This window comes from Ictidomys tridecemlineatus, chromosome 2 (genome assembly GCF_052094955.1).
Source record: "Ictidomys tridecemlineatus isolate mIctTri1 chromosome 2, mIctTri1.hap1, whole genome shotgun sequence".
Lineage (NCBI taxonomy): Eukaryota > Metazoa > Chordata > Mammalia > Rodentia > Sciuridae > Ictidomys > Ictidomys tridecemlineatus.
In genome coordinates, this window is record NC_135478.1 from 111,829,785 (window position 1) to 111,853,630 (window position 23,846).

Here is a 23,846-nt window from a genome sequence, read left to right on the forward strand (position 1 = left end):
TTAACCAATCCCCCCAAAACAAATGATGAATGTTTTCTCTGATATAAGGAGCTGACTCATATTGGAGTAGGAAGGGGCAGTATGGGAGGAATAAATGAATTCTAAATAGGTCAGAGGGGTGGGAGGGAAAGGGATGGTTGGCTGCCTTTGGTCCTTTATGAGGCACCTTCCCTTCTACCACCTTGTTTACTCTGTCAGTAAGCTATAGCAAGTCCTCAGTGGCTTTCTGCCTTAAGCCCTGAATAGAAACTGTACCTCCCCCAGGTGGAAACTTCCTCCAGGCTCTCAGAGCACAGAGCTGCACCTGGCCAAAATAATTTGGTGGACATGTGGCTTGTACTACAGGGGAACTGTAGATTCCTTCTCCCTGTAAGCATTCAGCTAGGAGGTTAACATTTGTGGCGTGGTTACCCTCCCTCTGCTATTCACATTCATTATAGAAAAATGCCTTCCACTTCAAAAACGTTGCAGGTTCAAGAGCAGCTCTGGCTAGTCTTTCCAGTCTTGAGGGCAATTCAGTTCAAGACTGAGTGATTCGAATATTTTGCTCTGCAAACAGCCCCTGGGGCCCATCCTCTTTTACTGCCTTCTTTAACTCCTTCAGAGTGCCCAATGTGTGTGGATACCAAGTAGCAGGGTGCTGTGATGTGGGGGCTGTGTTGACTGGGAAGGCTTGTACTCCCTTACCCCACTTTTCATCTCTTATCCTACATAGATCTTCAAAATGATCTATGGCCTCCTAGAGTGGGTTTCTGGGAGACCATGGCTTGGGTCTGTCCAGCAGCCTTCTCATTTCTAAGCTGTCATAGTCCCTTGATGGCTTTGACGTTGCCTCATAAGGAGGCAATTGTCATTGACTCAGTGAAGGATATAATCTTTGCCTGTCAGTAGAAGGCGCACTTGCACCATTTGTGGTCATCTCTTCCTGCACCATGAAAGCTAGCAGTACTGTTTCCTGCCTCTATCCTTCCTGCACCTGCTGTGGTTGCTTGCTTTGAAGTAGATTTTTGTCACTGCTTTTTTCCCCTTGCCTGTCTTTCACGGACTTATCTTCCCTCAGAGCCATCATTACATGACAAGGATTTGTTTTAGGGCCCCCTAAACTTTGCTAAATGGCTGTCACAATAGGAAAAAAATGTAGTGGTAAATTATACCCCATCTCACTTCAGCTTGCCGTGCATTTGCCATTATCTTGTCCCATATCCTAGGATCAATATTGATCCACAGGTTAGTGTTTATATCCCAGAACTTCTGGGCTTCTCTATTATTCAGGGTTAAACCTCTAGTATCTAAGAGAGTGTGCAGAACTTGCAGCTGTGAGTCTTTGGTGGAACTCGGTAAGTTCCCCATTTCACCTTCCTCAGTGCTCTGTGAGGGGCCACACCCTGTCTTATAGGCTTACCTCAGGTCCCTGTTTGGGCACCAGCTGTGTGGGCTCTCTCCCATCCAGCAAGGAGGTTCACAGAACAGGGTAAAGGAGAGTGTGGCTGCAGAGTCACTAATCAAGGCCTCCAGAAACCAAGCAGGAAGAAGGTCTCAGTTTATTTTGCAGTTACCATGTATATATACTCAGGCAGTAGCTAGGCAGATTACAGACAGCCACCAATGCAATTTCCGCTAACTGTCCTTGCAGTGACCAATTGAGGAGTGAGCTGTGGAACAAGTGCAGGGACTGCAACACATGGCCTCACACCCAGGGCTGTGCCTACAGGATAACTGGCCTGCCACTCACACACCTAGCATTAGGGAAGTGGCCTGCCACTCAGATCCCTTAACATATGCCATGCCTACAGTACTCCATGCATTTGTCCCCATACCATGTGCCACAGATGTTGAATGTGCTGTTACAGGACTTGTTTGTCTAGCTAGATTTCAGTCTTGCTTTGGTCCTATCCCTTATTTCCATGCTTCTATTTTTGTTTATGAAATGTTTATTTAAACTTTTATATATTGGGTAATTGTCACAAAGAACTCACACGCAGGTCAGCATGAGCAAGGAAGAAGAAGAATCTCCCTTTATTGAATACAGCAGTCTTTTATATAGTATTGTGAACAAAGAAGGCAACATTCCAACAGCAATGACTTAGGTCTATAAGCTTGCAAAACATTATGTGCAGAAGTAGCTTTATTAATCAGTAGTAATTTACTGATGATGTCTTAATCTATTCTTGTGCTGGAGCATTCTGAGCTCTGTTCCTTCTCAAGAACAGATAAACATTCTTGTTTGCAAGTAATGTTCTTTTCTCAAAGTCCTTCCAGCCCACTTGGCAGAACATCCTGTTTGCAGGCAGGCTCCACCAAGGACCGCAAAGCATCTTGTTTGCAAGCACACATGCAGTCATCCTACCTGATTCTCTACATCCTTGACAGAACATCCTGTTTGCAGGCAAGCTCCACCAAAGACTGCAAAGCATCTTGTTTGCAAGCACACATGCAGTCAGTCTGATTCTCTACATCTCTCTCTTTTTGTTTTTGTAAATGAACCAAAGCAGAAGCGATTAGAGAGGTTTCATGTTTCAGTTGCCTTTGCCTTTTCCAGCTTTGGAAGACTAAATACAAAACAAAACATAAAATAAAAATTATTACAGTATTACCAAAAGAAGTTGACAACAAGGTAGAGAAATGACTTAAAGGATTCAAATTAGCAATACTTGAAGACAATCCTTATAAAATGTCAGATTCTGTCAAATCAGATAATGTCTTACTAAAAGTGTCCATAATAGATTTTTCCAAATCCATAATTTCTAAAGTTTAATTTTGATGTCCAATTAACCATCTTTTAATGGTTTCCCAAGAATCACTGGTATTATATGGTACAAGAGTCACACAAATATGAGAAGAATTCCAGTCACACTTCAGAACACTTCTGGTAGCCAAAATAGTCACTTGATCACCAAGCCAGGAAACAGTATGTTGTAAATTTATCATATCCGTAGCTATTTGAGAGTCTAAATCTTTTTGTTTTAGCCATAACAAGTGAGCATCCTGATGCCATGTTCACATGAAATCCGCAGTTTGCGTGCCTTGATATAAAGCAACGCCAGCTATAGCAGCTGTGGCAGTAACAGAAGCGACTACAAGGATTGAAGCTATAACTATTCCTATCAATCGTTGAAAGCAATGTAATAAAACTTGAACAGCATTGTACAAAGGAGTAACAGGCAAAGAATCAGACCAAGGAGAGTCAAATTAACAGGTATCCACAACTCCATGTGAGCTTTAACAATAACTAAAGAATAATTATTAGATTCCATTAAATCCCAATTAGTTCTATTTACACATTGAGTAAGATTATCATCTTCACATGATATTGTTCCCCGAGTTTCATTACATACCCAGTTTTCAATCATTAGAGAATAAGGGAATTTTACACATGTGGATGCAAAATAAGTTAGATTATTATGTAGATGTACTTTGAAAGGATAGGAATGGGATACATTTAACATGAAATTCCTAGTCCAAACAGTGAGTTTCCCAGATTCTGTCCATAATTTCCATATATCCCCTTGAACATTGGAAAACTGTATATGCTGTAACATTGGAGGGACCAAAGCATAATGTTGCATTTTAATTGTCTCATTACCCCAAGCATTTATTGTCCCATTATGTTGATGCCATCTTAAAGTACGATTTGACCAACTTTCTATTAATTCAGAATGATCAGTACTCCAATCTACTATTGTAATATTTTGATTTTTGACTACCATTTTAGGGTGATGATCACGACATTTTTCCCACTCTAAATGAGTTAATAAGGCTTCAAAATATTTAGTTGAACATAAAGGAAGATGAGTTCTAACAAAACATTCTTCAGACATTAACAATGATTGAATAATATACATATTAGAGATATTAAACTCTTGGGATGATATCATGACAGTAAAAACAGCAGTAGAATAACTTCGATAATTAATTCCCCAAGTATTATAAGAATGAGAATCATTATGTGCTATAACAGGTAAACTGAAAGAATGAGCCCCTATACACAATGGGACTCCTTCAACATCTATAGTTATATTAGAAATATTATATAGATTTTTATGGAATGGTATATCTTCAATTCCCCCATATTCAGGAGGGGATAAGAAATTAGTATTATTAGTACATACACAAACTTCAGGTTCTCCCCAGGAAACACTTCGCACCAAAGGAGAATTAGGTACATAGGCCCAATAAGCAAAAGAATGAGCAGAAACTGAATTTGCCTGGCAGTCAATAACTGCAAGCATAGCTAATAAAATATTAACAGGATTTAAAGGCTGATTTGCCTTTTGAAGGGGTTTTTTATCTTCTCGAGTCAATCTTTTCATCTGTCTCCATGTTGGGGGGTCTGCTGTTCTCGTTGTCATCGTAAAGTTTCTCTGCATTGACAACTCCTGAAATTGTCTGACAAACGGGTTGCTCATTCTGCAATTTGATAAGTCTTGAAGGTACTCCAAAAAGGTGTTTTATCTGTAGAAATAAGAGCAAACCCCCTTCCCATGTGGTGCAACAACCCAGAAATCCATTCTTTATTTTCATCCCTATACCATATAAGTATTTCTGACTTTTGAAATAATGGTTATGATTTAAATATCAAGAAATGTTGCTGGGCTGCAGGAACCTTGGAAGCTGACCAAAGATTTTAAAAATTTAAAGTTAGTAAGGTTTAATAAAGTATATATTGAGGTGCATAAGCCATAGCCATCTCTCCCCTTTTTATTATATATATATATATTCTCAGAATGTATGATTTGCCCTTTCTATAATAGCTTGACCCTGACTATTATATGGAATACCAAATGTATTTGTAATGTCATATTTCTGTAAAAATGAATGTAATTTTTGTGACATACATACAGGTGCATTGTCAGTTTTAAGTTTTTCTGGGAAATCCCATGATAGCAAAACAAGATAATAAATGAGAAATGACTGCATCAGCTTTTTCCAAAGAAAATACTGTGGCCCATTGAAAATGAGTATGAGTATCAATGGTATGATGTACATATCTTAGTCATCCAAATGACTGAGTTATAACAACATCCATTGCCAAAGGGCATTAGGATGGAATCTCCTTGGATTAACACCAGGAGGACAGTAAGGGATATTAAAAGGAGTACATGATGAACAGTTAGCTATAATGTCACGTGCTTGTTTGGGGGTTATTTTGTATTTTTGTAAAGTTCTTTAGTGTTTGTATGATGTAAAGCATGTTCTTGATGTGCCTTTTTTGGAACAATAGTTGATCAATATTTTGATTTCCTTTAGTTAATGATCCTGGCAGTGTAAAGTGTGCCCTAATATAAGTAAAATATACTGAAATGGTTCTCTGTAATAATAATCTTTGTGTAAATGCAAATATTTTCTCAATTATGGTTTTTTGATTAATAGGAAGACTAACTGAAGGTAGATGTGTGCACACCAAAACTGCATACTGAGAGTCAGAAACAATATTAAGAGGAACACTGGAAAAATCTAATAAAGCTAAAGTAATAGCCCATAATTCAGCAGGTTGAAAAGAGGAAAACTCATGAGTATACACTTTAGAAGTTATGGGAGTCCAATATTCTGCTGAAGTTTTGTTTGCGTCAGTAAAAACAGTAATGCCAGAAAGAGGAATTGAAGAAATAGCGTTTACTAATATCAGAATATTTTCTAAAAAATTCAAAGACTTTAGATTTAGGATATTGAGTAGATATAGCTCCAGAATAACTAGCTAAAGCAATTTGCCAATTTTCATTTAATTGTAGATTATAAGAAATTTGTTGATGGGTTATTTGAGTAATAATTTGATTTGGCTCTCTACCACTCAATTGTAACAGTCTAGATCTACCTTTAATTATTAAAAAGGGTAGTTTATCTATATATGTAGTTAATCATTTATTATATTTATTAAGTAAAAAAATCCATTCTATTATATGATCATTTTGAGTTAGCACTCCAGATTGGGAATGAGGAGTATAAAAGAGAATTAGTTGTATATGGATTTTTCTAAATCTATATAAGATAAATATCCTTCATTTAAACGTTGTTCAACTAAGGTTAATTCTTGTAATGCTTGTTTAGTTAAGGTTCTAGAACTATGTAATTCAGTATCACCTTCTAGAGTAGCAAATAAATGTTGTAACTGGTAAAGTAGGTATCCCTATAGATGAACGAATCCAAATGATATGCCCTAGCAATTTTTGAAAATCATTAAGAGTTTTTAAGTTTTCCTTTCTTATTTGAACCTTTTGAGACTTAATTTTTTGTTTATCTAATATAAATCCTAAATATGAATAAGGAAAATTAATTTGTACCTTTTCTGGAGCTAATTGTAATCCAAATTTTAACAAAGCCTTTAGAATTGCTTCATAGAAACAATCACGTTCATTGTTTGTAGAGGATGCCAATAAAAGATCATCCATATAATGATATAAAATATAATGAGGGAATTGTTGTGGAACTGGTTCTAAGGCTCTGGCAACAAATTCCTGATATAATGTAGGACTATTAATCATACCTTGAGGTAACACAGTCCATTGATAATGTTAAACAGGTTGATGATTATTATATTCAGATACTGTAAAAGCAAATTTTTCCTTATCCTGAGGTTGATGAGGGATAGTAAAAAAAACAATCTTTTAAATCAATAACAAAAATTGACAATTTATTTGGAATCATTGCAGGAGAGGGAAGTCCTAATTATAATCCCTCCATAGGTTTAATACGTTTATTAATTTCCCTCAAATCTGTCAATACTTGCCATTTTCCAGAATTCTTAACAACAAATACAGGGGAGTTCCAAGGAGATGTGGAATATTCAATATGTCCTGCCTGTAATTGTTCAGTAACTAATTGTTTTAATGCCTTGAGCTTTTCTTTATTTAAAGGCCACTGTTCAATCCATTTAGGAGTACCAGTTAACCATGTTAATGGCATTGCTCGAGGGGCTGAACAGTGGCTACAAGTTTTTTGAAGGAATGTGAATATGTGCTCCAAGTTGAGATAAAATATCTCGTCCCAAATATTAACTGGAACATGAATTCTGTAAAAAGTTTTTAGGACTCTAATATTTTCTAAGGTATGATATAATAGAGGGCCAGAACTGACCCACACATCTGCCACTGCCCCTAATCCATCTAATGTTATTTGGCATTTTTGTTTAGGCCATTCTTGTGGCCATTGTTTTATGGAAATAACTGAGACATCACCCCAGTATCTAATAAATCCTTCAAAATATTTTTCTTGAATATTTAGAGTTAAAGAGGGTCTCCAATCAGTAATTAAAGTTTCCCAAAATATATACTTTCCTGTACTACCAAATCCTCCAGTTCTTGATTGATTTTTAGAAGGAAATTGAAAAAAAAAAAGGTAACAACAAAATCTGGGTGATTCATTCTCCACTAATCAATGAAAGGGTTTGGGTAGAATATACCATAATTAAAATTTCACCTGTAAAATCAGAATCAACAATTCCAGGAATTACATGGATGCCTCCTAAGGCAGAGTACTATGACTGACAATTAATCCAAAACTATTAGAGGGAAGAGGTCCACCAGTCTTTATTTTGTAAATACCACCTCCAGGAGACATTAAAACATTTTCACTAATAGGTAAATCAGCAGTAGCACTTTGTTGGGTAGCTGTGTAAAGATTATCAATAGTTAACTTAGTATTATCCTGGGATTGTTTGACCGACTCAGGGGTCATTGTTGCTGGAAACAAGTGAGAGGTGGTCCGGGTTTTGTTTGTGGGCCCCAGGGATGACGGCCCATTGAGTAGTTTCCCAATTGAGGTAAAGGGTTTCCATCTTTATCTGTCTTTGAACGACACTCATTTATCCAACGTTTGCCTCGTTTACATCATTGGCAAACTTCAGTAGGTATCTTTTTTGTCTTGAGAGATATACTATTATTACTATTGTTACCTTTTTTTCGACAATCTTTTCGAAAATGACCTGCTTTTCCACAATTAAAGCAAGTTCCTGATTTATTGGGTTTAAGGGCTCTAGCCATTGCTGCAGCAAATATGGAAGCTTCATGTTCATGAGGCATTTTGTCCTTTTAATGGCCCCAAAATACGTTTACATTCAGGGTTTGCATTTTCAAATGCTAATGTTTCCAATAATACCTTTGCTATTTGATCTTGACCCACTGCCCTCATTACAGTAGTATGCAGTCTCACAAGAAAATCAGTATAAGATTCAGTAGCCCCTTGTATGGTTTTAGTAAAGGAAAGTTGTGCTTGACAGTGGGTACTACACATCTCCAAGCTCTCAAGAAAACCTGTCGAACTTTTTGAATGTCTTGATCTGTATATTGAGCCTGTTCTCTTAAGGCACGGTAATTACCTTTCCCCATTAACTTATCCTCCATAGGTCCAGGGGGATTTTGAGTCTCATTCTCTTGAGCTTGTTTCCATGCCTCATCTTTCCACCAACTTCTCAATTGTAACCACTGAGATCCTTCCAAAACTGTTTTTGCTAATGCCTCCCAGTCCAAGGGAATAAGTAATTTAGAAGTTCCTAAATTTTCTAACATACCTAGCACAAAGGGAGACTGAGGGCCATATTGAGAGACTGCAGCTTTTAAATCCTTTATAAACTTGTATTCCACTGCAGTATACTGAACATCAATCATTTGGGGATTATGAGGGTTTTGTTGTTTAGTATTAGGAAACAAATGTGGGGGATTAATAAAACCACCAGGGGGAGCTGGAAGGTCACCATCATCATATATCATAGTAAGAGGAAACGAAAAGTGTTGTTGTTCTCTACCCACAACAACTTTAGACTTTGTAATTGGAAAAAGGGAAGCATAAGAAGAAACAGTAGGTTTAAGAGAGAACCTTTGCTTTTTAAATTTCATTTGTTCCACAAAGGCCTCCATTATTTCTTTCATACTAGAGTCGCTATCTGAACTTTCTAAATCCCTTCCATCATCCAAATCTGATTTAGGAGAATCACCTACAGTATCACAAATATCTTCCTTGGGCTCCGCTTCATTAATTTTAGTATCACATTTTGACGTATCAACTTTGCCTTCATGATGAGAATCCTTTTCACTATTACTCTCTAATAATTGTAATGCTTGAGTAATAGTGCTACATAGTGTCCAAATCTTTAAGGAGATAACATTTCCTACCTGATGCTGCTTACGGAGCTCTTTCTGAACAAGTTTCCTTTCCCCTAAATTTAACTGGACCTTGATTTGATACTGGAACAAGTAACAATGACATTCTATAATTTTAAATAACTCCTTAACTCTCTTATGAGATGTTTTTACATCTATGGAATGTAATAATCCTTTTAGCTACTCTACATATTGTTCCTTTAAGGATTGGGAGTTTCCCATGTTAATCCTGAAAGTCCCCCTTTCGTTTTCTCAACCCGGGGTGCTTACCCTTCAGTGCTGAATCCTGCCAACTCAGCCAATTGACGCAAAGAACTCAAACGCAGGTCAGCATGAGCAAGGAAGAAGAAGAATGCAGCAGTCTTTTATATAGTATTATGAACAAAGAATATTCCAACAGCAATGACTCAGGTCTATAAGCTTGCAAAACATTATGTGCAGAAGTGACTTACTAATCAGAAGTAACTTACTGATGATGTCTTAATCTACTCTTGGGTTGGAGCATTCTGAGCTCTGTTCCTTCTCAAGAACAGATAAACATTCTTGTTTGCAAGTAATGTTCTTTTCTCAAAGTCCTTCCAGCCCACTTGGCAGAACATCCTGTTTGCAGGCAAGCTTGATCAAGGACTGCAAGCAGTCGGTCTGATTCTCTACATGTACTTGTAAATAGCTTTTGATTTCTACAGCAGCTCACAATGCAAGCTTACCCTGAGTCCCTAAGAAGACTTTGGACTTGAAAGTTTGGGCAATCTTGGAACTGTTGAAACTATGGGAACCCTTGGAAATAGACAAAATGTATTTTACATTGTGAGATGGTTGTGAGCTTTTGGGAACCAGGGGCAGAATGTCATGGTTTGGGTGTGAAGTGTCACCCAAAATCTCACATGTGAGACAATGCAAGAAGGTTCAGAGGAGAAATTGGGTTTGGAGAGCTTTAACTAAATCAGTGAATTAATCCTTTTATAGGGATTAACTGAGTGTTAACTGAAGGTAAATAGCTAGAGGTGGTGAGCATCAGGGGCACGCCTTTGGAGTGTATACTTTGAATCTAATGAGTGGACTGACACTCTCTCTCTCTCTCTCTCTCTCTCTCTCTCTCTCTCTCTCTCTCTCTCTCTCACTCTCTCTCTCTCTCTCTCCTATCTGATCATAATGTGAGCTGCTTCCCTCCACCGCACTCTTCTGCCATGATATTCAGCCTCATCTTGAGCCCCAAGGAATTAAGCCAGCTGTCTATGGACTGAAACTTCTGAAACTGTGAGCCCTCAAATAAACTTTTCCTTCTCTAAAGTTGTTCTTGTCAGACCTTTTAGCAAAGCAGAAAAAATGTTGACTGAAAAAAAAATGGAAAAGGCATTCTTTAAGTTCACAGATGGTGATTTTGGCTGAAGAACTATGTGCAGGGAAGGCAAATCTGTACCCATAAAATGTGTCCTTATTCCAGTAAGGACAAACCACTGCCTCTTCCAGTAAGGACAAACCACTGGTCCAATATAATCAACTTGCTACAAGTTTGTTGGCTGATCTTCCCAGGGGATGATGCCATAGCAGGCACTTAGGGTTGGTCTCTGCTACTGGTAAGCAGGGCTATAGCTAGATCAGCCTTGGTTAGTGTAAGTTAGTGTCACTGAGCCCATGCATAACCACCATTCCTGCCACCATGACCACTTGTTTATGAGCCCATTGGGTGATGTCAGAAGTGGCTGGGTAAACAGGCTGACTGCTATCCACAGATTAGGTCATCCTATATACTTGATTATTAAATGCCTGCTTTGCTGAGGTCACCTTTGGATGAGCATTTACATGATACACAAATATCTTCCCATCCTTCAGAGAGGGCTATCCATATACTTCTTCTTCAAATGTTCTTATCACTAATTTTCCAATTATATTCTTTCCAGGTCACTTAACAGCAAGTCAAACCATTGACCACAGCCTATGTATCAGTATACAGTTGCACATTTGGCCATTTTTCCCTCTAGGCAAAATGCAAAACAAGATGCACTGCCCAAATTTCTTTCCATTGTGAAGATTTTCCTTCATATCTGTCCTTCAGTGTTTTTCTAGAAAGGAGCATTATTTCTGTAGCTGTCCACTTCTGGGTGGTACCCATGTATCATGCAGAACCGTGTATAAACCAGAGCCTAGTCTTTTTTTCCTCTGTTAATTGAGCATAAGGTACACTCCATGAAGTTATAGGTTCATTCTGAGGGACAGAAGGTATTCCAGCAAGAGTACAAACCATGGGCATTTGGGCTACTTCATCATGCAACCTACTGTGCCTTTGGGTCTCCCTGGGCCAAATCATGTATGTACTACTTCCATTTGAAAATAGTGTGCTGCTGTGTACGTCCAACTTTATGGCTTTATGAACCAGTTAACACCCAGTTCATGATGAAGGTTGTGGTTGGATGGTAACTTGGTGGCACATGAATAAGCATTCAGTTTCCACTAAGGCTGAGTAGCAGGCCAAGAGCTGTTTCTCAAAGGGATAATAGTCTGAAGGTGATGGTGTGGTCTTATTCCAAAATTATAATGTCCTCCTCTGTGATTCACCCAGGAGGGCCAGTCAAAGGCTCCAGACAACATGCCTATCTACCACCAAACCTCAAGTATCATTGGATCTGGTAGGTCATATGGCTCAGGGGAAGAGCAGCCTGAACAGGTACTGTTGCAGAGCCTCCTTCTGTTCTGGACCCCACTGAAAACAAGGAACTTTTCTAATCATGCAGTACATGGGCTGAAGTAACACACACCAAATGCTGCCTCCAAAATTCAAATAGGTCTACCAGGCATTATGCTTACTTCTTATTTGTAAGATAGGCCAACTTATTTGATACCTTATTTCCATTTAGCCTTTCCCACCTTAATATTTCACTATTCAACAGGCCCCATGCCACTGGACTACTAGAAACTTACTGAAGTTGAAGGTCCTTGAATTTGGTTAGGACTTATTTCCCATACCTTGATATGAAAATGCTCTACTAGCAAGTCCAGAATGGTCCAGTCAGTTGGTCCAGTCAACCTAAAATCTTCAATATAATAGACAAGTATACTATCTTGTGGAAGAGAAAAGCAATCTAGATCTCTGTGAACTAAGCTGTGACATGGGGCTGGAGAGTTGACATACTCCTGAGGAAAGACAGTGAAAGTATATTTCTGGCAAAGTATATTTCTGAAATGCTTCTTGTGGTCCTTATGAACAGGATGGAGAAAAAAAAACATTTGTCAAATCAATACCTGCATATCACATACCAAGAGATGTATTAATCTGCTCAAGCAAAGAAACCATTTCTGGCACAGCAGCTACATTTGGAGTCCCCACCTGATTAAGCTTACAATAATCAACTATCATTCTCTAAGACCCATCAATCTTCTGCATAGGCCAAGTAGGAGTCAAAATGGGAATGTCATGAGAATCACCATCCCTACATCCTTCAACTCCTTGATGGTGGCAGTAATCTCTGAAATCCCTCCAGGGATGTAATATTGATTTTGATTTACTATTTTCCCAGGTATAGAAGATGTGCCCCTCTTTCCATTTGGCCTCTCCCACCATAATAGCCCTCACTCTATAGGTTAGAGAAACAATGTCGGAGTTTTGCCAAGTGTGAAGTATATCTATCCTTATTATGCATTCCAGGACTGGGGAAATAATCACAGAATGAGTTTGAGGGCCCCACTTGATCCACTGTGAGTCATACCTTGGCTAAAACTGCCTTGATCACCTGAACTCCTTGAATCACTGTCAATTCAGAGTCTGTGTCTAGCAATCCCCATAAGGTCCAATCATTGCCTTTTCAACCAATACATAGTTACCCTGATAAAAGACCTTAAGTCCCTTTGTGGAAGGATAGAAGAAAGATTAACAGTAGAGCTTTTTGGTATCTTACTAGGGTCCTTCCTCAAGGGGATCTGACCTCCCCTTCATTAAAAGGGTTCTGGATCTGTAAACTAACTCAATATGGAAAGTGGTTGAGGGGCCATGATTCTCTGCTATTATGGTCTAAAGAGGCATTTTGTACATTTGCACTGGAATTTTTCTGCTTCTATAAGTCAAGTGAGAATTTGGTGGGTTTCTCATTTATTTGACTTCTAATAACACCATGACTAATGAATTAATGCCAGAGATCTACATGAGTCAGAACATTTTGTTCATTTCTTCCCCTTTGCTGGGCATTATGGTAACTATGACAACCTTGTCTTTGGTGTTTAAGTGCTGCCACTTTCTTCCTCTCTGGGACCAAATTATTCCTATCACATTTCAATCTCCCAAGTGATTGACAGCAGCTCTCACAGTAAGACTTGGAATGCAAAGAACAGCAGTGTCAGAGCTCTTCAAGGATGCTTGTCTTCCCCTCACAATTTTGTTTTCTATACTTTTGGTGAAGGTAAATCTTCTGAACCCTTCCAGTATGAAGGAGAAGGTTATACATGACATATTCACTACAGCATTCCACTCATTCTGAGCCTTGAAATTTATTCATCAACAGTAAACCAAGGGATTTATTTATTTATTTATTTATTTTGCTGAGGATTGAACCCAGGGCCTTGTGCATGTAAGACATATAAATTGAATGACTCATAATGGGGTAGGGAGGGGGAGCATGGGAGGAAAAGATGAACTCTAGATAGGACAAAGGGGTTGGAGAGGAAGGGGGAGCAAGGAGTAAGCAAGGAAGGTGGAATGGGATGGACATTATTATCCAAAATACATGTATGAAGACACAAATTGGTGTGAACATACTTTATACACAACCAGAGATATGAAAAATTGTGCTCTATTTGTGTAATATGACTTGTAATGCATTCTGCTGTCATTTTTTTTAAAAAAACAGTAAACTAAGGGATGTCAGGCATTCCAGTTCATTAACAATAGGTTATTTTTTGATCCATGCTTCAGTCAACCATCAAAACAAACTATTAGTAACTTTTGTAACACTGTGAGATAATACATCAAACCTAGAATCTCTGTTTAATGGGTCCATTTCAATAAATTCAGCCTAATCTAATTTTATGTTTCTTCCACCATTACCTCACACACTTAAATTTTATTCCCACAGAACTCAAATTCCATGTTCCCAGAACTCTACTTGTATGAATTAGGAAATTTAAGAAGTTCCTTCAGAATGTAGCAAACCTTCTCATGGGTCACACCCTTACCTCACCTCTGGGGGCCTGCTTAGATTTGAATCTAATTATAGGCCTGAGGCAAAAGTAAGAAGTGAGGGCAGGTCCTGAAATGTATCAACATTTTCATGCTGAGCAACTGAATCAAAAAATGACTTTACTGTTTCCATAGGCAAAGCATGTGGAGAAGCCAATACCACAGAAGATGAGGGTAGAGATGGCTAAGTGTAAAGACTCAACAACTTCTGGCAAAATAAACTCATCATAATGTAGGAGTTCCCAGTTTCTTCAGGGTCCTTCCATATGCCAGTATCCCAATTTAGAGAATCCCATTATTTTCCAAGCAGTGCACTTATTTTAATTGCAGATATATTTTGAGACTGAGAGTTAAACATGTGTCTTAATTCAGCCAATTGCAGGATGAGGATTTGGGTTTCATTTTTAGCAACCTCCGCCCTAAAACTACAAGAGAAAAGATTCTGCTCTAGAGCACATTGAGCAGCTTTTAGATCAGATATGCATGTCTGCAGCTGAGAAACTGAATTTCTGAGCTCATTTTGTCCAGTGAAGCCAGAAACAATCAACCAACATGATCATATTCTTTTTTTATTATGTATATAAGACAGCGGAATGCATTACAATTTTTATTACACATATAGAGCACAATTGTTCATATCTCTGAATGTATAAACAGTATATTCACACCAATTCCTGTCTTCATACATGTACTTTGGGTTATAATGATCATCACATTCCACCATCACCTACAACTCCGTGTCCCCTCCCATCCCTCCCAACACCTCTGCCCCATCTAGAGTTTTTCTATTCCTCCCATATTCCCCCTCCCTACCCCACTATAAATCAGCCTCCTTATATAAAAAAAATTAGCATTTGGTTTCTTGGAATTGGCTACCTTCACTTAGCATTATCTTCTATAACTCCATCCATTTACCTGCAAATGCCATGATTTTATTCTCTTTTATTGCTGAATAATATTCCATTGTGTATACATGCCACATTTTTTATCCACGCATCTATTAAAGGGCATCTAGATTGGTTCCACAGTTTAGGTATTGTGAATTGTGCTGCTATAAATATTGATGTGGCTGTGTCCCTGTAGTATGCTGTTTTTAAGTCCTTTGGGTATAGACCAAAGAGAGAAATAGCTGGGTCAAATGGTGGTTCCATTCCCAGTTTTCCAAAAAGTCTTCATACTGCTTTCCACATTGACTGTACCAATTTGCAGTCCCGCCAGCAATGTATGAATGTACCTTTTTCCCCAATCCTTGCCAACACTTATTGTTGTTTTTCTTCATAATAGCTGCCATTTTGACTGGAGTGAGATGAAATCTTAGTTTTGATTTGCATTTCTCTAATTGCTAGTGAGGACAAACATTTTTTTAATATATTTGTTGATTGATTGTATCTCATATTAATAAAAGTGTCAGTTCAGGTCCTTGGCCCATCTATTGATTGGCAGCACCATTTGTTGAAGAGGCTATCTTTTCTCCAATGCATCTTTTTGGCACCTTTGTATAATATAAGATAATTGAAATTTTGTAGGTTAGTCTCTGTGTCCTCTATTCTGTACCATTGGCCTACCAGTCTGTTTTGGTGCCAATACCATGATGTTATTTACTATTTTTACTTTTGCTCTGTAGTATAGTTTAAGGTCTGGTATAGGTGATGCCACCTGCTTCATTCTTCCTGCTAAGGATTGCTTTAGCTATTCTGGGCCTCTTATTTTTCCAGATGAATTTCACGATTGCTTTTCCTATTTCTATGAGGAATGCCATTGGGATTTTGATCGGAATTGTATTAAATCTTTTAGAGCTTTTGGTAGTATGATCATTTTGAGAATATTAATTCTGCCTATCCAAGAGCAAGGTAGAAATTTGCATCTTCTAAGATCTTCTTTGACTTCTTTCTTTAAGGTTCTGTAATTTTCATTATATAGATCATTCACCTCTTTCATTAAGTTGATTCCCAAGTATTTTACTTATTTATTTATTTTGAGGCTATTGAAAATGGGGTAGCTTTCCTCATTTCCCTTTCTGAGGATTTGTCACTGATATACAGAAATGCCTTTGATTTATGGGTGTTGATTTTATATCCTGCTACTTTACTGAATTCATTTACCAGTTCTAAAAGTTTTCTGGTGTAACTTTTAGGGTTTTCTAGGTATAGAATCATATCATCAGCAAATAATGCCAATTTGAGTTCTTCATTTCCTATGTGTATCCCTTTAATTTCTTTCATCTGTCTAATTTCTCTGGCCAGTGTTTCAAGAACTATGTTGCATATAAGTGGTGAAAGAGGGCATCCCATCTTGTTCCAGTCTTTAGAGGAAATGCCTTCAATTTTTCTCCATTTAGGATGATGTTGGCCTGGGGCTGAGCATAGATAGCCTTTATGATGTTCAGACATGTTCCTGTTATCCCTAGTTTTTCTAGTGTTTTGAACATAAATGGGTGCTGTATTTTGTCAAATACTTTTTCTGCATCTATTGAGATGATCATATGTTTCTTATCTTTAACTCTATTGATGTGGTGAATTACATTTATTGCTTTCTTTATGTTGAACCAAACTTGCATACCTGGGATGAATCCCACTTGATCATGGTGCACAATCTTTTTGATATATTTTTTTATTCAATTTTCCAGAATTTTATTGAGAATTTTTGTATCTCAGTTTATTAGAGATATTGGTCTGAAGTTTTTGTTTGTTTGTTTGTTTGTTTTTTGATGTGTCTTTGCCTGGTTTTGGAATCAGAGTGATATTGGCCTCATAGAATTAGTTTGGAAGTGTTGCTTCTTTTTCTATTTCCTGAAATAAATTGGAGAGTATTGGTATTAGTTCTTCTTTAAAGGTTCTATAGAATTCAGCTGTATATCAATCCAATCCTGGGCTTTTATTGGTTGGTAGACTTTTGATGGCATCTGATATTTCATCACTTGAAATTGATCTGTTTAAATTGTGTATGTCATCCTGATTCAATTTTGGCAAATTATATCTATAGAAATTTTTCAATGCCTTCAATATTTTCTATTTTATTGGAGTACAAGGTTTCATAGTAATTTCTAATTATCTTCTGAATTTCTGTAGTAATATTATTATTGTGATATTACCTTTTAAATTATGTATGTTAATGATTTGAGTTTTCTCTCTTTTTCTCTTCTTTAGCATGGCTAAGGGTCTGATAATTTTATTTAGTTTTTCCAAGAACCAACTTTTTGTTTTGTCAATTTTTTCAATTGTTTCTTTTGTTTCAATTTCATTGATTTCAGCTCTGATTTTAGTTATTTCCTGTCTTCTGATGCTTTTGGTGTTGATTTGTTCTTCTTTTTCTAGGACTGTAAGATGCAATGTTAAGTAATTTATTTGTTGACTTTTTCTTCTTTTAAGGAATGAATTTGTTCCATGCAATTAACTTTCCTTTTAGTACTACTTTCATAGTGCCCCAGAGATTTTGATATGTTGTATCTGTGTTCTCATTCACCTCTAAAAGTTTTTTAATCTCCTCCTTGATGTCTTCTGTAGCTCATTATTCATTCAGTAGCATATTATTTAATCACCACGTGTTGAAGTGGATTTTATTTCTTATTTTATCATTGACTTCTAATTTCATTTCATTATCATATGATAGAATGCAGGGTATATCTCTACTTTTTTATATTTGCTAAGAGTTGCTTTGTGGCATATTATATGGTCTGTTTTAGAGAAGGATCCATGTGCTGCTAAGAAGAAAGTATATTCTCTCACTGAAAGATGAAATATTCTATATATTTCAGTTAAGTCTAAGTTATTGATATTATTATTGAGTTCTATAGTTTCTTTGTTCAGCTTTTGTTTGGAAAATCTGTTTAGTAATCAAAGAGGTGTGTTAAAGTCACTCAAAATTATTGTGTTGTGGTCAATTTGACTCTTGAACTTGAGAAGAGTTTGTTTGATGAAGGTAGATGCTCCATTGTTTGGGGCATATATATTTATAATTGTTAAGTCTTGTTGCTGTATGGTTCCCTTGAGCAGTATGTAGTGTCCTTCTTTATCCTTTTTGACTGACTTTAGTTTTGAAGTTTACTTTATTTGATATGAGGATGGAAACCTCTGCTTGCTTCCGCAGTCCATGTGAGTGGTATGATTTTTCCCAACACTTCACCTTCAGTCCATGAATGTCTTTTTCTACAAAATGAGTTTCTTGGAGGCAGCATATTGTTGGGTCTTTTTTTATCCAATCTGATAGTCTATGTATTTTGATTGGTGAGTTTAGGCCATTAATATCCAGGGTTATTATTAGACATGATTTGTATTCCCATCTTTGTTTATTTTTGGTATTTAACATGATTTGCTTTCTCCCTTGATTAGATTTTCCTTTAGTGTAATCCCTCCCTCTGCTTATTTTCATAATTGTTTTTTATTTCCTCTTCTTGGAATATTTTGCTGAGGATATTCTGTAGTGCAGGCTTTCTAGTTGTAAATTCTTTCAGCTTTTGTTTTAATGAAAGGTTTTTTATTTCATCATCAAATCTAAAGCTTAGTTTTGCTGGATATAAGATTCTTGGCTGGCATCCATTTTCATTCAGAGTTTGGTATATGTTTTCCCATGATCTCCTGGCTTTGAGTGTCTGGGTTGAAAAATCTGCTGAAATACAAATTGGTCTCCCCACATATGTGATCAGATTCCTCTCTCTTGCAGCTTTTAAGATTTTATCCTTATTCTGTATGCTAGGCATTTTCATTATAATGTGCCTTGCTGTAGATCTGTTGTAATTTTGTACATTTGGTGTCCTGTAATCCTCCTGTATTTGGTTTTCCAATTTGTTCTTCATGCTTGGGAAATTTTCTAATATTATCTCATTGAATATCTGTGAATTCCTTTGGTTTGAAACTCTGTGCCTTCCTCTATCCCAATAACTCTTAGATTTAATCTTTTGATGCTGTCTCATAATTCTTGGATGTTCTGTTCATGGTTTCTTGTTGGAATAACTTTCAGTTTACAGCTAGCAGCTAGAAGCAACTTGGAGTGCTTGAAGAATCTACGCTCTTCAGGCCTGACAGGAATGCCTGCAGGATGGGGTGCCCTGCTCTAGTGAGCCATTAGTGAAACCACATCCTTAGCACTTGTGGTTAGCGTTGCCAAGCTGCCAGGCCAGGAAACTGATAGTCGGGAGCTTCAGGGGATGAAAACCCTGACTCAGAAAGCCCCCTCCCTTAGGGACAAAGAACCTTCCAGATGATAGCAATATTTAGAGTTTCCTCATAGTGCAGTTACATTAGGCATAAGATGACTGGTTTATGGATATTATCTTGCTTATGTATGAATGATGGGCATGCCCCACCCGAACCCTATAACAGTTGTATGCATTCTAAAAATAAACAAGCTACTGGACATTGGCTAGGTCTCCACCAGCCAGTTCTCACCAGCTTCCTGTGTTTATGTATTGACTCTGCATTCTACCCCTCTGCAACTGAGATAGCTGAGTGACTAATTGACCACACCAGTGACCAGAACAACTGCAGCTTCTAACTTTCTGAACTGTGTGATCAATTTTATTTTTCAGATTGTATACTTTGTCTTCATTATCTGATGTTCTTTCTTCCAAGAAAGAATTGTTGGTTATGCTTTCTATTGAGTTTTTTATTTGATTTGTTGTATCCTTCATTTCAAGAATTTCCAGAATCTCTATCTCTCTCTTAAAGTAATCTTTTTCTACCTGTATTTGCTCTCTTATATCATTGTTGGAGTGATGGATTTTTGCCTGTATTTGCTCATCTTGGTGATTCTTTAACTCATAGATCATTTTAATTATGAACTTTCTGAACTGCTTCTCTGATATTTAATCAACCTTGCTGTCCATGGGTTCTGTTATTATACTGTCCTGATTTGTTTGGGGAACTTTCCTCCCTTGTTTTTTTCATGTTGTGTATGTGTCTTCCTTTCTTGCAGTGTGGATCTGAGATATTACAGTTTCTTCCCTATATTCTTGTAGTACCCGTGCAGATTGCCTGTACCTCACCTTGATGTTGAGCTTCCAGACCTTGCTGGTGTCCCTCAATGAATGCTACTTCATCCTGGATCTGGGTCCTGCATAATTTGGAGTGGGTGGATCTGGGCCTTGGGCTTGAACTCCCGTGGTAATCTGCTGGTCAGAAGGTGCAGTCCTGAGCCAGATACTAGGCTCTGGTGGATGTCTGCCCCACCAAGAGAGGGGTGCACCAAGCCTGCTGTGCACCTGGGACCCACACAGTCTAGTGTGAATGGATCTGAACTGCTGGGCTTGACCTCCCATGGTGGTGAATGGATCTGGGCCAACCATATTCCATTGTTTTCCATAAATCTTCAAAAGCATCATGTATAGCATCACTATATACTCCTTGCTTTTTACAAGTGGTGGATTGGGAGCATCAAATGCATTTATTTTTTCTAATCTCTTCTAACAGTCTACACCATGGATTATCAGTGTTCTCCACAGTACCAGTAGGAGATAATTTAATAACTTTAGGCCTAATCAATTTAGACAGCCAGTTCCAGAAACCACAAAAGTAAGTTTTCATCCTTACAATTCTGTTTCTCTAGAACCACTGCTGGTACCAATTTTAGTATTAGTAGAGATTTTCTGGAGGAAAAGAACCAATAAGAGGTATGAGTTTAAAAAAAGGGTGGGGGTTTAGATTGGCTTACATAAACAGAAGCTGGATAGTTCATGGTGGTCATCTGCAGACTGGAGAGCTGGAGGAACCAGTAGTTGTTCAGTTTAAGGTGGTAAAGGCTCAAAACAAGAGAAATCAATGATGCTGCCCCAGTCCAAGACCAAAGGTTTATGAAAACTTGGAGAATCACTGGCAGAGTCCACTTTGTAAAAGTGAAGGCGTGAGAGTCTGATGTTCTTAGCATCATCAGCAGCGATCAAGAACCCATTCAAGAGGAATTGAGTTTGCATCTGTTTTCCAACTTTTATTGTTTCCTTGTTTTCCAACTTTTATTCCATTCAAGCCTCCAATTATTGTACAGTGCTGCCCACACTTAGAAAGGTTCTCCACTTCAGTTCACTATCCCACATGCCAATCATTCCTAGACATAACCTCATTGACACACCCAAAAACTTCTTAGTATTCAGCTTCTCTTACTCCAATCAAGCTAACATTTCAAATTAACCATTACAGTTGGGATACACAATGTATTTGCTGAAAAATTGTGTTTCTGTGATGTGCTTGGTGTAGTGGGTTTATTCTCAACTAAATTTTGGAACTCCATAGTAAGTTTTTGAGAATTGGTCCACATCCCTTATTACTGTGGGAATGCTAGTAACTCCAGGATGTCTGGATTTCTGGAGTCTGTGGTAAAATCTACTTACTATAGGCCATAGGGGAAAAACTTCATAAGTTTCAGTTTCACCACTATGCATATAAAATATTGAGTATATTTCTTTGAGGGCAGATACTTCTGTGTATCCAATACAATGCCAGGAATAAGGTAGTTTTCTCCTTGCAATCCAGATTCTGGATGGCACAAGTACAATATTCTTTGTGCCTATTTTACTTTCTTTGGTTCAGGTATCTTCTGGGATTTTTCTAAGTTGGAGACAGGAGTTACCTTCCTGCCCCTGCTAACAGTTGCACTGGGTGCATCACTACAATTTCAATTTTTAAAACAGTTCAGTATTAAGCTTCAGTGGGTTCTAGTTTAGTTCCCACTTTGCAAATAAGCTATCTTCTCACCTTGTGAGTTTGAAGCTGAGAAGATGCTGTGGGTTGCTTCTTTCCTCCATTCTGTCACTTTCTCTCTCAATAAAATTACTTTTGTAAAAGATATACTTAATTTCTTTTAAGACATTTTCCCATTTTTCTTTCTAATCACATTCACTAATTTTGAAAAGTCTGAGAATGAAAGATATTCACAAATAAGAATATAACTGATAATAATAATATATGCCCATGTGCACCAACAGATAGACAAAGCAATATGGCCATGAATGTCAGAGCAGATAAACTCTGATATGTGACAACAATGAAATACTATATGGCAAGAAAACAAGTAAACTAAATTTACACATAGCTACACAACTGAATGTCACAAAAATAATGAGCAAATGAAGCCATATATCAAGAAATACAGGTTGAGTTATTTTATTTATAATTGCCTGAATCTGGAAGACTAAATGAATAGCATTAGAAGTTATAGTGGTTAGGTTGGGAAGGATGGGGAATAAAGTGAGACTCTGAGTGCCATTAATTTCCAATTTTTGGAATGAAGTGGCCTTCAATTTGGTTGATGTGGTCAGTGGTTACTATGTGCTTGTTTTGCAATACATCACTGAGATATACACTTATGTTCTATATGTTCTAAACGTATATTATACTTTAATCTTTAAAACATTTTACAAAAGGCTGCTACAATATAGAATCTACTTGAAAATTAAGAAGAGGAAACAAGGAATGTTTTATGAATCAATTTTTCTGTTTATTTATTTCCACCTTATTACCTTCAAATCCACCAGACAACTCAGGATCCCCTTGGTTGACATAACTCTCTAAGCAATCTCATCAATTTGCCTTTTCCCTGAGTATGTCCCTTTTTAACATGGTACAATCAATAAATTCAGAAGATAAATTCATTTGTGTTAGTGTATGCATGAATTAGTTATCTCCTTCATGTGTTAAACATGGAAACTTCCAGAAACAACACATTAACCTCTTATAGTAAGTGGGAATTTTATAATCTGTGAAGATGAGATTGAAGGGGATTGTGTAAGGAAAGTATTAAATAAAAAGTAATCAGAATCATCTTGAAAGTCTGAAAAAGCAATTATTAGATTTAAAAGTATATCTAAATTTTTGTATGAATATATAAGTTAAATCAAATGTCTTCTAATTTGTCCCTTTACCCACTATATAACTATGATCAATTTCACTGAAGCCAAAGACATGCCAGCTCTTGTTCACTTCTACATCTGCCCTTCTCCAGAGACATTCTTGTTAGAAATTTGGATTCCTTTAGCATCCAGCTATCAGGAGCTCTTTCAATGATGTATTTTGGTGTAGAGGCCCATGGTGAAGAGGGTGCTGAAGCCATTGAATATGGAGGTCAGGGATTTATGACCAAAGACAGCATCAGGCCTCATAATCCCTGGGCCATAAGAGTTTACAAGCACTGGTTAGTGGTCAGTGTCAGGATCTATGAAGGCTGGGATAAATCAGAGAGCCATTCAAAAATACAAGTATAATATGGAACATTGATGAAATAATGTGCCTATCTGTGTACAACATTATGTAGAATTTTCTGCATATTTCCTGGTGACCTGTGAATGATATGCTAGAGAGGTGGGTTTTTTTTTAATCCCAAACTGAAACATAGAGATCCTCTGCTGGAATCTGTTTTATGAAGAAAGGAAGCAATGTTGTAATATCTTTATAACATTGGAACTCTTGGTATCCTAAAGATTTAGATAACAACACATTTGTCTTGCTAGTGTCCAAGTGACATTATCTAGTAGGTGGGAGATAACTGCCTGTAAAGGTGATCCATCTGTTATATCCCAAGTCTCCACAGGAGTTCATGATTATAGGACCATGACAACTGAGTGCTTCATGCTGCTTGGTGGACACGGGTCCCCTCCATCTGCC

General features: G+C 37.3%; 1 long non-coding RNA gene across 1 annotated transcript; it reads right to left on the minus strand.

Annotated features, from left to right (window-relative positions):
* Nucleotides 1–1,989: 1,989 nt before the first annotated feature.
* On the minus strand, nt 1,990–9,618 carry LOC120892038 (uncharacterized). The gene is made up of 2 exons (XR_005736691.2): nt 9,363–9,618; nt 1,990–2,549 (listed from the first exon to the last, which is right to left on the minus strand). It is a non-coding gene; the product is annotated as an uncharacterized LOC120892038 (long non-coding RNA).
* Nucleotides 9,619–23,846: the final 14,228 nt, after the last annotated feature.